Source organism: Paramormyrops kingsleyae, chromosome 2, assembly GCF_048594095.1.
Source record: "Paramormyrops kingsleyae isolate MSU_618 chromosome 2, PKINGS_0.4, whole genome shotgun sequence".
In the NCBI taxonomy this organism is placed as follows: Eukaryota; Metazoa; Chordata; class Actinopteri; order Osteoglossiformes; family Mormyridae; genus Paramormyrops; species Paramormyrops kingsleyae.
In genome coordinates, this window is record NC_132798.1 from 897172 (window position 1) to 914404 (window position 17233).

A 17233-nucleotide genomic window follows, 5' to 3' on the forward strand; every position below is an offset into this window, starting at 1 on the left:
GGCTCAACATCAATGACCAGACTGGGGCTAACAAGACAAACAGGTACTTAAATACAAGGACTAATAAGGGGTAAAAAGCACCAGGCGCAGCTCATCAGGGCCACATTAGGGAGGAGGTCAGGCATGCAGGATGTGACATTTTTGTCATTCAGATAACCATGGAGGAAAGTAAAACATTGCAGCTTTGACTGCTAAGTTATGTACATGAATTAAGTAGAACAATGATTTAAAAAGTTGCCATAAATAAAGTTACATTTATTAAACAATGATATCATCTTAATCGCTTTTTTTCTTAAGTTTCTTCTAAGTAGCTTTTTCTAAATCTGTCCTTATCTTGAGTTTTGCTTACCTTTCTCTCTGGGCCAGAAGCACTTTGTCCTAGAAGCTTCAGTGTAGAAACTCCAGATGCAATCTGCAGCTGTCAGACACTTATAATAATCTCAGGCAAAGTTATGGACCTGATACAGATGCATAGAGGCCTCACTGCAGATGGCACGCAGTGCAGTTCAGCGCAAGTGTCTTACAAATCAGAAACTCTTCGCCTCTCTCCAAACTAATTTGCTGCTTCCATCATTGTGCCCTTTTTGATAATTTAAGGGAAGTTTTAACATATACATGAAGATTATAGCTTCTCTGCATTATTGTAGTTATAGAAAAAATATATAAGTAACAGCTAAATACAAATTCACTCAAGAAATGAAAGTGTTTGGGTTTGACAGCAATGTTCTGCTAGGTGTAATCCTAAAAGTTCTCCGCAAATAATGATACAAGATGATATACCACCCAAGTTTGTAACATATTTATCTGGATTTTAGGGTTAGAATTTTTTTCTTAATATCATTTATGCAGAACCTTTATTTTTCTGTATTATTCATTTCTGCAGGGTCCATCTAGTCTGATTTTGTGTTGTAAAGAACAGCCCATTGATCTTTGCAGTCTACCAGATCCTAAGGTTCCTGTGTGTAGAGACTAATTAGTGAGGCAGTGAAACACAGGTTATCTATGGCTGCTACTTTTATTCAAGAGGTGAATATCTGGCAGCCCCAACTAACATGCACATCTGTCCCCCCACCCCAATAAAGCCATTGTTGTGCTCCTGTGGCCCTACCACTTTCATGGAGGAGAATAGTGAACACGCTAATGCACGATGATCACTCACCTTTGCATTTTGATTGGTGCAGTGGTATCTGCAAATAGAGCATTAAACAAAGGAGACTAATATGTACGGGTTACAGAGCAAGTTTGCCAACAGCACAAATGGCCGGAGGCAAAGTCATACTACAGACTGGCCGCCTAATAAGTTTCAGCTGGCGTAAACCTCCTGCCTGAGAGAAAGAAGGAGCATCAGTCACTTGGTTGTGGCTGAGTACCGACAGACAGGCAGAGTGCAATAAACGCTCTGCAGACCACCCTGGACAGGCCTCCGGTTTCATTAGGACCTGGGCAGTGACTGGGCTGTTGCTTCATCTCGGGTGTGGTGACCTGAGGCAGACAGTGCAGTGTCTGGGAAGCTTTACTACACCCTGAGCAGACAGCCAAGTGCCTCTGAAGTCCCTCTCAGCACAGCAGCAATGCGTGCAGAGAATGTCATATGACTACCAAGAATTTTAATGGCAAGATCTTTCAACAAGGTAAACTGCCCAACATTTTTTTTTATAGTATTCTTATGTTACCAAAAAATAAATGGCTACCTCTGCCGCTAAAGCTAGTGGCTTCCTTCCTATACTCATTTTAATTTCTTCACAATTCTCATTTGATTGTCACATCCCTAGTGAATTATGTACATTCACGTGCCTATTCAGTTAATTGAATGACTTGAAATGAACGTTGTATATTACCACGCTTTCTATAAGATTGCAGATATGCATCTTTACACACAAGCTGGTTTACCGCAGATGTTGGGTCTGAAGACAGTAGATAACAAAGTTAAATGCCTCTTTGTGATAAAAAACAGACTCTCAAACAGATGCAATAAATGCAATAAATTATTGCTTTATTGCAATAATGCAATAAAGCTAAGATGGCAAATATATATACATACACACACATTCATATATATGTATACGTATATACAGTAAAATCCACTTATAACGTACTTCAAGGGACCTGGCACAGTCCGTTACATCCAGAGTTGCTGTATGTCCAGAACACAACTACAGGACACCATTTACTCATGCCACACCCCAGCAGACACACTTGAGGTATAGATTATTATATTGTACATGTAGTAATCCAATGTTACCTGACCAGATGCGTGACTATTAATAATCCCGACTACGTACATATCTGCGCTGGATATCACCGGCACGCCGCGCACCTTGTCGGCAGAGCCTGGACATCAGTTATAGCCGAACAAAACTACAGCTAAAAGCGGCCCTGGGGACCAAATTGTTTGTCTATTATAAGCTATTTTACTGTGTGTGTGTGTGTGTGTGTGTTTACGCAGAGTGTTTGTTCTTACATTTTTTACTTCCTAAATATATGCTGTACTGCTTCCTTTTCTTAAAACTTGTTTGACCCTGAAGCCACACTGATTCTGTTACAGTTAACTTTGTAACTTTGCTACACGTTTGCAGTAGAAATTTCTCGCTTCTCCTAAAGTTACTCTAGAGCAAGTGATTCAAAGTCTAACCAATTTGAACAAAGTGATTTTCACCTGATTTTTAAATAATTAGCCCCCCCCTGATTTGAACTCTATACCCACCATCGAAGAATAATGTGATTCCATCTTACTCCAGGTGCTGAGCTAAAACAGTGTCTCCTAATTTCCCTTATGTGACTGAAAGCCCGACAATGGACTGTCATCAGGTTTGTGGAGTCCCCTGGCTTTAAGATCACCATAACCCTGACCTGGAAAAATGATTATGGGAGATGGATGGATAGTTTTAACTGCCCCAGAGACAACATGACCATCAAATTGCAACATACAACCATGTGTTTGTATAGCTCTCCTATGCAGGTTCAAATTTTCTGTGATTTTATTGAGTCTCAGCCCAACATATCATTGAAGTGTGACTTTATATTGACAGTAGTGGTAGTTACAGTCATGACAGATATTTTTCTTTTTTTACTTTGTCATGTAGGATGATCATTGCTGTGAACTCGGACAGTAATTGTTCTCTTCATGCAACAAGAGCATCACATGGCCTGCAACAGCTTAAATGTTGGCCATCACCATCGGAACTGTCATTTGTGGAAACAGCATGTGCCGTTAAAAGCCACACGATTGGCTCACTGCTGTCAGGCTGTCCAGTTAGAGACAGTATACACACTATCTCTAATGGATAGGTGGGTGAGATTTATGATCTGAATTCAATTCTGCTTTTCACAAAGAATGACCAGCACTCAACATCCATTTATAACACATACAGTTGCTCCTTCAGATTCATAAATTTGACATTCACAGTTTTGGGTTTTCACGAGTTAACCGTGAACTACATGGGAATATTTCGGGAGCTCGACAAAAGATTGCAGAAACTTACAGACAATGCCAAAAATATATAAACAATACAGAAAATGATTTGGACCAGAAAAAACTCATATAATACATAAAGTCTAGAGTTATCTAATATGTGTTAGTGTAAGTGCTAACTATAACTGTAACTATACCTTTAATATACTATAACTGTAACTATACCTTTAGTATAAAAAGTTAATTTTTTGTCTTTGCTACCAGCCTTGCTTACATGTTAGCTGTCTTTGTGGAATTTCATGTTTCTCGCAGTAACTTTTAAACATTTCAGTATTGTTCATTTTGCCTTTTAAATAATGGTCCTAAGAATTAATCACTGTTTTTCTCGTTTGTGGGGACCGTCTGCCCCTAACCAGCCAATGAGGGCAGTGTTGGCTTAATGGTTAGGGATGCACACCTGTAACTGAAAAATTGCAGGTTCGAATTCCCGACCAGCAAGGCAAGCACTGCTCCCCAGGCACTGAATTAGCTGTCCCTGCTATGTCACATAAGGGTTAAATGCAGAGGACACAAATGCAGAGGTTGTTGTTCCAGGCATGAGGCAGGGAACAATCCAGGATGGGGGGCCAGCCCATTGCAGGGCACACTCACACACAATTCACACCTAAGGGCAATTTAGTAACTCCAATTAGCCTCAGCATGTCTTTGGACTGTGGGGGGAAACCGGAGTACCCAGAGGAAACCCCATGATGACACGGGGAGAACATGCAAACTACACACACATGTAACCCAGGCGGAGACTCGAACCCAGGTCCCAGAGGTGTGAGGTAAGAGTGTTAACCACCACACCACCATGCCACTCCTGTGTATCAACACTGATCACCAAATCCTAGTTGTATATTAATGTAAAGGGGTGCCTGTATTGACATTTTTATTCCATGTTTATATAACGTTTTCTAAAAATGAGTAAACAAGTTCCTCCTGGGGTTTACATGCTTCGCTACTGGAAACCCTTTAATTTTCTGGATACAAATGAGCCAGTCATTCTCTACCATCCACCTTCATGGACCAAAAAATTGGCAGCAAAACTGCCTTCAGCTCATTCTGCAGAAAAAAATTATGGAAACGCTGACAAAGAACAGCATAGCAAAAGCTCTAATCCTTTGGGGGCTAACAGCTAAATTCATGCCAGCAATATTAATTTTAAACGTCTTTTTATTTTTGCACAGTATTGTAAAAACGAATTCTAATCTGTTCACTTGTTCATCCATTCTAAGCCTTTGTGAAACTTGCTCTGCTTCTGAGGACATAAATCCTGGTGGCACAGAGATGGACCTTAGAAAATGGGGACTCTGCTTTGGGGTTTGACCAGTGCTGGACAGGGAGAGGGGAGGAAACACAAACTAGCAGGGTGTCTCAGAGATAAATAATTACTCAGAGATACATTTGACTGAGGCCTTATTAAGTCTTTGTAATGGTAAATTCCATCAATACATCTGGTTTCCATACCTGCGTGTCCTGTGCAGGGCTACAAAGGGCCAGAACCTCTCCTGGCATCAACAGACGTACTGTCAGGCAGGGAATAACCCATTGCAGCATGCTTACATCATTTACTCACACCTATAGACCTGAACCCTGGTCCACTATACCACCATCTCCCCTGTACTGGAAAATTAAATAAATCGATTACATTTTTTGATATGGACATATGTATCACTATTTATTTCAGTGTTTTTAAGCAGACACAAAAACATCCTGACATGTTCCTTCAGGTTCCAAAATTATCAATAACATGGTGCCACCTTACAGTGACTAACACCAGCGAGTCTTTCATTCTGTGTTGCGCTCTGATTCATTTGTCAGACCATCTTTCAAAACACACCGAAGACGGCCTCCAAAAAATCCCGGCCTCTGAGGCATGACTGATCCTGTGCTTGACAGGATACATGGAAGGGAAAAAAAATAAAACCTAAAATTTCAAACATCAAGGGACATCTTGAGGTACAGGTGATAAATTGAATTTCAAGCTAGAAGATTGATACTCACTCTATGGAAAGCTGTGAAGGTGCCACTGTATGTCAGGTTTGCTGCAGATGATCAATTGAATTGTAAGCAAACCATTTCACAGGGAACAGGCCAAATTAGGGCTAGATGTTACCCTTCAAACCACCCTGTTTAACTGCTGGGTCAGTAGCCCTTTAAAAATATACATCCATGGTGCTTTTAGCCACAAAAACAATTTTTGTCCTCGTAATGAAGCGAAGCGGTTTTGTTTGGCAATCTCTGTTACTGTGTGCAGCGTTTAAATGCCACCCCCTTGGGCGTTTAATCTGAAAAAACAGTTTTCACAGAAAAGTATTATTTCAATTTAGAAGTAAAAAGAGATATCCTGCATGGACTTGCCCTTTCACTTTTGCTATGCATGATGTGCATCTTTCTGTCTATATATATACACACACACACACAAACTGTAAACAGGTCAGACTAAAGGAAATCCAATTTATTAATATCGAAAAACTTTTCAATGTCTTTAATGAATACATTTATCTACCATTTGCATGTTGGTATGAGACCCTCTATTTGAGCCAATAGATTACTATAATTAGGAATTCAAACCTGGTGTTTTCAGGCATCCCGGAATCTGCTGAAGAGGACGCAGAAATTACGGTTAAAACATTTATCAAGACCCACCTGAAGCTTCCAGAGGACACTGTGGAAAGCATCTGCTTTGACAGAGTCCATCGGCTGGGAGCTAAGAGGCCTGGTGCCCTGAGACCGCGTCCTATTGTGGCCAAATTCGGGAATTTCAAACAGAAGCAGCAGGTGAAGAGCCGCGGCAGGGAGCTGAAAGGAACGGACTTTGGCGTAAACGACCAGTTCCCCAAAGAGATTCTGGAGCGACGCAAAGTTCTGTTCCCAATCCGACGCAGCTCCATCCAGAAGGGCTCCCGAGCTGTCATCGCCGTGGATCGGCTCTACGTGGATGGACAGCTCTACCGCGACCCTAACATCACTCCCTGGTTATATTAACGCCACCCCAGATAAGAACCTGTTATATTTTTCTTCTTTTCCCAAATCTTCTTCTGTTTAATCTAGCTTATACATGTTAATTCGCTAATTTAATGTTATGTCATAACAAATACACTGCCGTCAGTCTCCGCAGCGCTTCAGTCCTAACAATGTTTTCGTTTCTATGTTTCTCACTTACACCCTTACTCGCGTGCCTCTTTGTATGTCTTTTTCACTTCTCCCTGCTTTCCCTGCACCGATCACCTGCTTTAAATTTCTACTCAATCACACACAACACCCTCGATTTTTACACATCTGCACGACATGATAATGTACATATGTACTTAGCTTCACCACAACCACTCCGACCTTATAGTGCACACAGATATATAGGATACACACGCACACAAGCGCTCACACGCTCGTTCGTATCTGACTCATTTGCACGTGCAATATTAGCTACACACACATGTCTATGGGCACACTAAGGTTTGTCTCATGGAATGTGCATGGAGCTGGCTCCAGAGAGAAGAGGTTAAAAATATTTAGCCAGCTTAAAAAACTACAGGCAGACGTTGTTTTATTACAAGAGACTCATAGACCTGCCACAGCTACAGATGAACTTAAAACACCTGAGTTTCCTAATGTGTTCTCAGCCTGTTATAACTCTAGGCAAAGGGGAGTAGCAATTTTAATACATAAAAATGTTAATTTCACATTACTCAACACAATTATAGATCCAGAAGGTAGATTTATAATCATTAAATTGTCTATACTTAACAAGAAGTTATGTATTGTTAGTATATATGGTCCAAATGTTGATAACCCTTCATTCTTCCACGTTTTCTTTACCGCACTCTCTGAACACCTAGATAGCGCACTCGTTCTTGGGGGCGATCTCAATTTCGCACTAAATAAAGAAATGGATAGGCTCAGTACAGCTGCTCAGCGCAATTGGGAATCCATAAATATAGTTAAGCAGTACATGAGTGACTATGGTCTTCGTGATGCATGGCGTTCTCTTCACCCCAACCGTAGGGAATATACTTTCTTCTCACACGTCCATCACTCTTACTCTCGTCTGGATTATTTCCTAATCAGTAGCTCACTGCTGAGTGACATTTCAGACACTGAGATACACCCTATAGCTGTCAGCGATCATGCTCCTGTATCTTTAACCCTAATAAATAAGAAAGCCATTCCACCAATTAGAAACTGGAGATTTAATACATCATTGCTTAAAGATGGAGATTTTATTAACTATTTCAAAAAAGAGTGGGCTTTATATTTAGACTATAATGACCTGCCTGGAACATCAGCATCTGTTCTCTGGGAAGCAGGCAAAGCTGTGATGAGAGGTAAAATAATCTCATTCTCATCACATAAAAAGAAAAGAGAAAACAAGTATATTCAGGAATTAGAAGAAAACATCAAATCCTTAGAAGAAGCTTATGTATCATCCCAGGAACAGGAAATGCTGAATAAAATACGTAAAGCAAAATTAGAATTAAATGAAATTATTCATAAAAAAACACAATTCTTAGCACAAAGACTTCGCTGGCAAAATTATGAATATGGTAATAAATCAGGTAGATTTTTAGCTAACCAGTTAAAAATAAATAAAGAAAAAACAACTATATGTGCTGTTAAAGACTCAACTGGGGATACAGTATATGACCCTGAAAGAATAAACAACACTTTCAGGGACTTTTACAAATCTTTATACTTACCACAGATAAACCCATCTAAAGACGAAATTGATCAGTTTCTTGATAGTATAACCCTTCCGAAATTATCAGATAATCAAACGATAGAACTGGATTCTCTGCTGACACCAGGTGAACTCCAGGAAGCTTTGAACAGTATGCCCAATAATAAGGCTCCAGGTCCAGATGGATTTCCAGTAGAATTCTATAAAGAATTCTGGACAATTCTGTCACCAACATTCTACAGAATGTTGCAGGAAACCAAGGAAAATGGTAGACTACCACCAAATATGAATTCTGCCAACATTAGTCTCTTGCTAAAACCAGGCAAAGACCCTATATTGCCTACCAGCTATCGTCCAATATCACTTATTAATGTTGACCTTAAAATAATCTGCAAAGCTCTCTCAAAAAGAATAGAGAAGATAACCCCTCACATAATTCATCCTGACCAAACTGGTTTCATAAAAGGGAGGCACTCATCAACAAACACACGTAGATTACTCAATCTGATAGACTATTCGTGCAATAAAAACCTTCAAATCATAATATTGTCTCTAGATGCAGAAAAAGCATTCGATAGAGTTAGTTGGAGTTTTTTATTTGCAACATTACACAAATTTGGTTTTGGAACCTCTTTCATAAACTGGTTAAAAATATTATATAGTTCCCCAACAGCATGTGTTAGGACAAATGACCAAACATCCTCTAGCTTCTGTCTCAAGAGGGGCACCAGGCAGGGATGCCCTCTCTCCCCCTCACTGTTTGCAATTTTTATTGAACCACTAGCAGCAGCAATTAGACAGGCTATAGTGATTAAAGGCATCAAATGCAAGAATGTGGAACATAAGGTCAGTCTTTATGCGGATGATGTGTTACTTTTTCTCCAGCATTCACAAACCACTCTCTCTGAGGTAATTACATTAATAAACTCTTTCTCAAGAGTCTCAGATTATTCAATAAACTGGTTAAAATCTACAGTTCTTCCAATTAACTGCTCCTTTCAGAACTCTTCCTCCACTCCACTGCAATCTGGGGATATTAAATATTTAGGTATTAATGTTTCACCTAGGCTGGCAGACTTAACTAAATTAAACCACATCCCACTTTTAATGAAGGTAGAGGATGAGCTGGTTAGATGGAAGTCCCTGCCCATATCACTCATGGGAAGGGTTGCATCAATAAAAATGATGGTGTTACCAAGAATTAATTATTTATTTGCAATGATTCCAAGTAAACCATCACCTGACTGGTTTAGATCTCTGGACTCCGCCATCTCTAAATTCCTTTGGAAAGATAAACCACCGCGTATTAGCCTAAAAACGCTGCAAAGGACCAAGGACAAAGGAGGACTAGATCTGCCTAACTTTCACCACTACTTCTTAGCCAACAGGCTTCAAAACATCTCAGGATGGCTAAAACATACCTTCTTAGATGAACCTTGGCTAGACGTAGAACAGGCTATATGCAATAACATAGACATTTCGGATCTACCATTCATTAGCTCAAACATTAAACGACATGAATGCTTCAAAAGCATCAGTATCAGCTCTTCTCTGACAGCATGGTGGGAGTTTCTTAAAATGACTGAGTCTTCATTAATCCCATGCAAACGTACTCCCATCTGGAACAACCCTGACATACTACTAAACAATAATATCATAAATTTCCCGGATTGGAGTTGTAAAGGTATTAAATACTTGGAACATATATTTGAAGAAATAGACTTTATCCCCTTTGACTTATTAGTTAAAAGACATGGGATTAACAAGAATAGATTTTTAGAATATCAACAAGTTAAATCTATAGTAAAAAGGAAATTCAAGTCTACTCAAATCAAATTACAAATACCACCAAGGGTGGCAGAATTCCTTAATCTCAAAACCCCCAAATTACTGTCTAAAATATACAGGACACTTTCTAAAATGGATGATTCAATATCCCTTCCTATTGCAAAATGGGAGGCAGATTTATCAATCAGCTGGAACCACAATTTCTGGTCTAAGACATGCTTAAAAACCTTTGAACTGATTAGAAGTCCCAATTTACAATTAATACAATACAAAATCCTGCATAGAGTGCACTATACAGGGCATCGGATGTTCAGGATGGGTTTTACATCTTCTAACAACTGCTCACACTGTCAAGGGGATACACCTGACAATTACATCCATGCTCTTTGGTTCTGTCCACCTGTTCAGATGTTTTGGCGCAGGATTTGTGAGGACTTATCAAAGTGTCTGAAATGTACCATTCCAGCCTCTCCTTCAGTCTGCTTGTTGGGTGACTTAGATGGTGTCACTACCGAGATTAACACAACCCACATGGCTTTCACCGCTTTATGCATTGCTAAGAAGACTGTCCTCATGAACTGGAAAAATAAAAATAACCTTAATATCAACCAATATAGAGAGAGTTTGCTGGACCATATTAGTCTTGATACAGCTTCTGCCGCCACATTAGACCAATCTCTCTGGGCTCCTTTGATCAGCTCCATCACCTAGTGGCGGTGGGGGGTCGCAGGTTTGTCCCGCTTCGGTCTTTGTTGTTGGTGTGGGGGGGGGCCTATGGGCTTGGGGTGTCTGGGGGTTCCCTGGGGGGGGGGGGTTTCTGGGGGGGTTCGGCGCTGGGACTGCGGACCTGGCCTGGATGGGGCTTTGGTGGCTCTTGGGTGGCGTCTTTCTGGTGGCTGCATGCAGCGCTGCTGGGGTAGCCTGTGCCGGCGGACGTAGGGTACCAGCCTGGCGGCCGTGCTGCTCCTGGGTGGGTCCGGGGCGGGCTTGGGGTTCTGGGGGCGCTCTGCCTCCGGGCTGGGGTTCCGGCTGGGCTGGGGGGGCTTGGGTCCTGGTGGGTGGGTCGCCGGGGTGTGGGCTGCCGCGTGTACTGGGGCCCGGCCCCGGCGCGGGGACCTTCGGCGCATTGGAGGGGCTGGGGGCCTCTTTAGCTGGTGGGGAGGTTGTTACCATCTGCCCGCAGGTGGTCCCTGCCTTAGGGGTATCCACTCTGCGGGGGTGGGGGGGAATCCAATAGAGTAGGAGAATGGACCAAACCTGGGTGTCTGTTGTCTTATGTAGTCTGGGAGTTGACTGAATGGTGGGGTGGGTATAGTTTTTCCCTCTGTGGTGGGGTCTGGTTGGCTGCCCCGGGCTCTGTGGTGCCCGGTGGTGCCGCTGCTCTGGGCCCCCGGACTGGATGGGCCTCGGCTCTCCCGCCCTGGGTGGATTTCGGGGAACGGGGGTGCTTATGGGGGTCAGCGGGGGGGCTGGCTCCAGAGGGGGGTACTTTGCCCCCCCCGATCCTTTCCTCCCCATCCCTAAATGCTTCCCTCCTCCCGCTCCGTCACCCCAACACACATATAGGGCTTTGAGGTGCAGGTGCGTCGCTGGGATGCAGGGGATTCCTCCTCTGTCCTCCCGTGGCCACCTGTGTCTCAATCACACATCACAACTTAGACACTCTCATTACTTACTCTCTCATGACACATACATCTAGGGCCTTGGGGGTGGGCACAAGGAATGGCGTCCAGAGGGCGGTCTGTTCATTCAGCCTTACCTCTGGTGCCAGTGCCCACTTCTCAATTTTAAGTTGCATATAGACATTGAGGGTTCTGGGGAGGGGCCGAGCTGACACCAGCTGCTGATTGGCAGAGGGTGGTTAGCACCATGCCCTTCCCCTGTTTTAAAGCACTTTAGAACAACACGCACCAACACCACATATGAGCGGGCGGAGGGAAGCATGGGGTCTTTTCACACCCCCGTTCTCTGTTCACCATCTGGGGCCGGGGGCTGGGAGGAGCTGGCCGTCCGGTCGGGGTCTGGGCTGGTGGGCTTCTCGGCTGCTGTGGGGTCCGGGGTGGTCTTCTTGTCCCCATGCCAGAGGAAAAAAGGGATCCATCTCCGAGGTCTGGTGGCGGATTGCCCCTCTGGGGGCGGTGGTGCCTAGATCTCGGAGTATAGAGTATATATGGGGAGTGTGAGTGTGTGTACGGCGTTCATTTCTGTGTCTTCATGTTGGGCGAATGGGTGAATATTTGTTTATGTGTGCTTGAGGGTGGGAACGTATGCTTGTGTATGTGTGTGCCTGTCTGTCTATACGTATGTGTCAGGTTGGGTCTTAGACTCCACCTGAAATAACATCTCAGGCTCTATTACCCCCCGCCACACTCCCTGCTGGTGGATGAGGCCCCCGGCCGCCGATGCGTTGGTGGTTCTCGATGTCTGGGGCTGGATGCTCTGGTGTGTGCTGGCTCACTCTCGGCGGTTGCCTGCCGGGGCCTGGCCCTTCCAGCTCTGTCGGGGCCCTGGCTGGGGGGTGGGGGGTCCCTTGGATCTCTGGGCCCGGGGTCCGGTCTGCCCTGGTGTGGCCGGCCGCCGGCGGGGCCTGCGTGCTCGTCGCCACGGCCCCCTGGGGCTCCTGTGATGTGGCTGCCGGATGGCCCCCCTCCGGAGCGCTCCTCTGCCCTTTTCTCGGTGGGGGCTGCAATTGTCCCTGCGTTGGTCCTCCTGGGGTTCCCGTGCCCTGGGGGGCCTCTGGATATCTGGGGCCCGGGTCTCCCCCGTGTCGACTTCATGTCCTGGGTGGGCGGGGCTGTGGCTCCCCACACACACTACTAGACAATTACTTGGAGAAACCTTAGGAACACCAGCGCGCTGACACACAGGTGTGCACACAGGTGCTCACGGACACGTGCTCACGGACACACACTGTCTTGATCGGCTGTTGTTTCTGGGCATGGGTTGTAAGGCTGGTTGTGGGTGCTGTTCAACAACATTTAACGTTTGATGGTCGTTGTGATTAGTACAGATGTTGTATGTTGTCTTTCTCTTTTCAACAGACATGGAAGCAGATTATCTGTTTTGTTTTTTTCTTGGTTTTTTTGTTTTTTTTTTTGTTTTTCTTTTGTTTTTTTTTTTTTTTTTTTCTGTTTTCTTTCCATTCCTCTCTCTCCCTCTCTCTCTCTTCCCTCCTTCTCCTTTGTCCCCCCCCTCCCTCTCCTTCTTTTGAGGAAGCAAATAAAAATATAAAATAAAATAAAAAATAAATAAATAAATAATAATTTAAAAAAAATAAAAATAAAAAAATAAAAAAAATAGATACAGTCCCCCGCAGAGGGGGGGTGGAGGAGGGAATTAAAAAAAAAAAAAAAAAAAAAAAAAAAAAAAAAAAAAAAAAAAAAAAAAAGGAATTCAAGCCTAATGTTCTTGTCAGTGAGGGGTTCAAAAATGTTGTCACCATAAGATGATGCTGTTCAAATCACTTGTGGAACTGAACCATTTCTGTGTCTGAGGACCACACTGATCATGACTGTGGAAAAGGTTATGGCATTTGCAAGACTCTGTCTACCACCAATTCACCAATCAGCTGTCAGGCAGAGAGTGTGCAAATGGAGGCGTTTCTGCACCATTATTCCTTTTCTCAAAAGTCAGAATCGATGTGATCAATAAAAACATAAGGATACTCTTTTTGTATTTGTTTCATCATTGAGTCTCAGGAGATACATATAAGCGTGATACAGATGGCCAAGCCTACCACAGAGATCATGTCAGTTTGTTCTGCCCATTTTCACTGTTCATAGGTCCACCTCTGAAAAGCTGTGTTGATTATTAGCTCATGGGCTCTTACATCACCTCCTATAGCCAGGAAACTTGAGGTTCTTGTTCCTACACAGGAGGAATGGACCAGATAATGGTTCAGCCTGTCTTCCTCACTTCTATATTCACCTCCTACTAGTACACGGAAAGTTTCAACAGCTTCTCAGACTAGTACCTGATACCAAAATTATACCTGGCTAGAAAGCAATTTGGCATGCTTCTCACTTCACAAGCCTGCAAATGAGAGAGGAAGGTCTCTCAAGACAGTGAATTGAGACCCTAGAAAATACAGATTTTCTAGTAAAAACTTTAATAGACATTATTGTCCAGCGTGTAGAATATCCCACACACAGTAACCATTTCCACTCCATCCTGCACCTCGACCAGTCAATCCAGTAAACTCATCTGATCCTATTGGACTATGATGTCATTGTCGTTGTATCACCTGGAAGCTCGTCTGTTTTAAAGTGTATTAGTATTAGGAGGAAACTCCAAATCTTCTTGCAAGCTATCACAGCTGGAAGGTCCAGTGGACTACAGGTCGTCTTGATGACCTCTGGCTCTAGCAGCTCCTTTAATAGACGGTGTACCTCTTGATAATGATGGGAAGAGACCTGATGGTGCTGTTTGCATAAAAATGTCATCAGTTGCTAGGATACATGGAATATAGGCTGAGCACGTACTCCCCTTATTTGCCAGAGTCTCTGTTAGCATACTACCTGTAAGATCCTCTGTGAGTTCTGAGGCATTTCAACTAAGGCCACCTGTTGCAGTAGAGAGTCTGCCTTTTACTCTTCTATTGACAAATTAATAGCAACAGCAAATGCATTAGATGACTGTACAGCAAATACTTGTCCTGGCTTCGGAGAGAAGTCCAGGTACACAGGAGATTCACATCATGAATAGTAGGTTCAGTACCAGAATAGTAATTGTATACATGTATTTCTTATTAGGGGAAATGAAAATTAGGTTACAGTGCAGCATTGTTTTGCCTCGCTGTGCTTTTCCACTAGTCAAACTCAGCAAGGCGGATATAAACAGAATCCTGCCAACAGCATGATGTAGCACAGACTGAAGCTTCAATGCAGTGTGATTAGACCACTATGGTTAAATATGAGGGAACATTTTAAATGACTTTTATTGTGAAGCAGAAGTGGCTTTAATCATCATGAAGTGCTTTGAGAGGGAAAACAGGGACCTGTAACATCCTACTCAGAAGTGTCGCCAAAGATTTTGGGTCCCATGAAAGCATCTTATATTAGGGCCCCATCCCAGATCAATTACATCATGTTCCAAATTTTTAGAGCCGCAGTCAATCTGGGGTCCTTGGAATCGACCTGACTTTTCCTCACTTTTTGGCACCTCTGATCCTAACAGTTCCTCTGGACCCTTTGCAGTTTCCTTATTTCACCCATAGGTCTATGGATGATGCCAGTTCTTTTGCCTTAAATAAGGTGCTGACCCATCTAGAGGCGATGGAGGGGAATAATATAAGAAATTTGATTACAGCTCAACATTTAATACTATTGTGCCCTGCATCCTTATTTCCACACTGAAGGCCAGTAGTGTGACTGGCCAAGAGAAGACTGGCAGAAGCTGGGACCAGGTTATGCAGTCATGCCAAAAGGTTCCAAGCATTTTGCTGCCTAATCTACAGGACATCCATTGCCAGAGTGCATAGCCAAGGCCTACAAAATCACAGCCAATCCCCCCCCCCCCCCCACCCCCCCAGGTGCCAACCTCTTAGCAGAAAGGAAAAAAACAACAAAGAGGAGACTCTGCTACATCATCACTGCAGTCACAACCAAACGCCTCGGGGAAGCCTGTCTACAGGCTACTCGGCCCCCTTACCCCCACCACAAAATACCCATTGATGTGCATCCAGCATGTCTCACTTGCTCAGCTTAGCACATCGATTTAGTAAAATAAGGTGGTTTGCAGTATTGTGTATGTTTTTCGGCAGTGAATTTATTCTAATTGTGACACTTTATTTCATTTTTATGGTTTTTCAAGTACCTATTGTTTGTGAGTGATATTCAGGGACAAAAGGCTTCCATTGCGTTCATATCTTGTGTGCCATTTGTACATGACAGTAAACATAGGTTACTTCTTCTGGTTTCTCTAATTCTGAATGCAGAACACGAGACACCAATTGGCAACTGAAAAGTCAACTGCAGTTAAACGTGAAAAACTCAGCCATTACTTCCATTTCCACCAGTACGCTAACACCAGGGAAACGTTTCCGATAATGTTCCCTCCCTCAGTTTTGTTACTCAGAAACAGCATGGTACAGGAATGGATGTCCCTGGCACAAAATCCCAGCAGAGTAACAGTCATCTAGCAGAATTCACCCACAAGTACAATAAGGATGCATTTTACACTGTGTGCAGCTAAACATTGGCTTGCAGCTTGACATACCCTCCATCTCTGTAAAGGCCCATTTCATTGATTAAAAGATGACATGTACATCTCCCAAGCTTTGTGAAAAAGTGATACTATCATATAAACAACATAAAGAAGTCTATGCAATGCCTCTCTCCTTTACATACTTATTTGTTTTATGTGACTTAATGTTATTAATGCAGTTTTCAGGTTTTTGGACTTTGCAGAAGTATTTATATGTCTGTTTGTTCCATCCATCCATCTGCCTTCCCTACACTTATCCAGGACACCATTAGCCTACAACAGGTATGGCAGGACACAAGGTGGGCGTGCACCCTGGATAGAATGTCAGCAGTCCATCATAGGTTATACACATAGATTAGGTATCTATATCTCTGTGGGGGACTCTCTATTCATGTCTGTTACAGCGGGGCATGATGGAGGAAAGACAATCCAAGTAGCAGCTCAGGGTTTATTTAACAAATCAAACAAAATGGGAGAACCAGCAAACAAAGGAAGCATGAGGGGTCAGAACAAAATAGATTTAGATTTAAACAGAAGTTAAAGCACAGAGAAACACAAGAAAACTACAAAAACTAACAGGGAATAACTATCTTGACTACAACTAACAAATGCAAAGCTTCACAGGGAAATAGCCAATCCTAATGAGGGCAGGCACTTAAATACATACAAACAGCTAACAAGGCTAATGAGCTGCAGGTATGGACCATATGTCACGGTTGTGGGCATCTCGGGCACGGGAACGAGGCATGGTGCAGGCACAGAAAGGATGGCGGACGACCCACTTGCGGCTCAGAGAACAAAACAGGGTTTATTTAACTGAATAAAGAAAAACACAAGGAAGGGCTAACAAAACAAAAGGACCACGAGGGGTCGAAAACTAAAAAAGGATTAAGTAACAAAACTAAATAACAAAACCTAAATACACAACTAATACTGGGAATCTCTGAAACAAACCATGAAACACAAGAAATACAAATCAACTAACACGCAATCACAAACAACCTAGACATGGACAATGAACCACTAGAGAACAGAACAGAAGCAGGGACTTAAATACAGAAACCAAAACTGGGTAATAAGACTAACACAGGACAGGTGAGACTAATTAA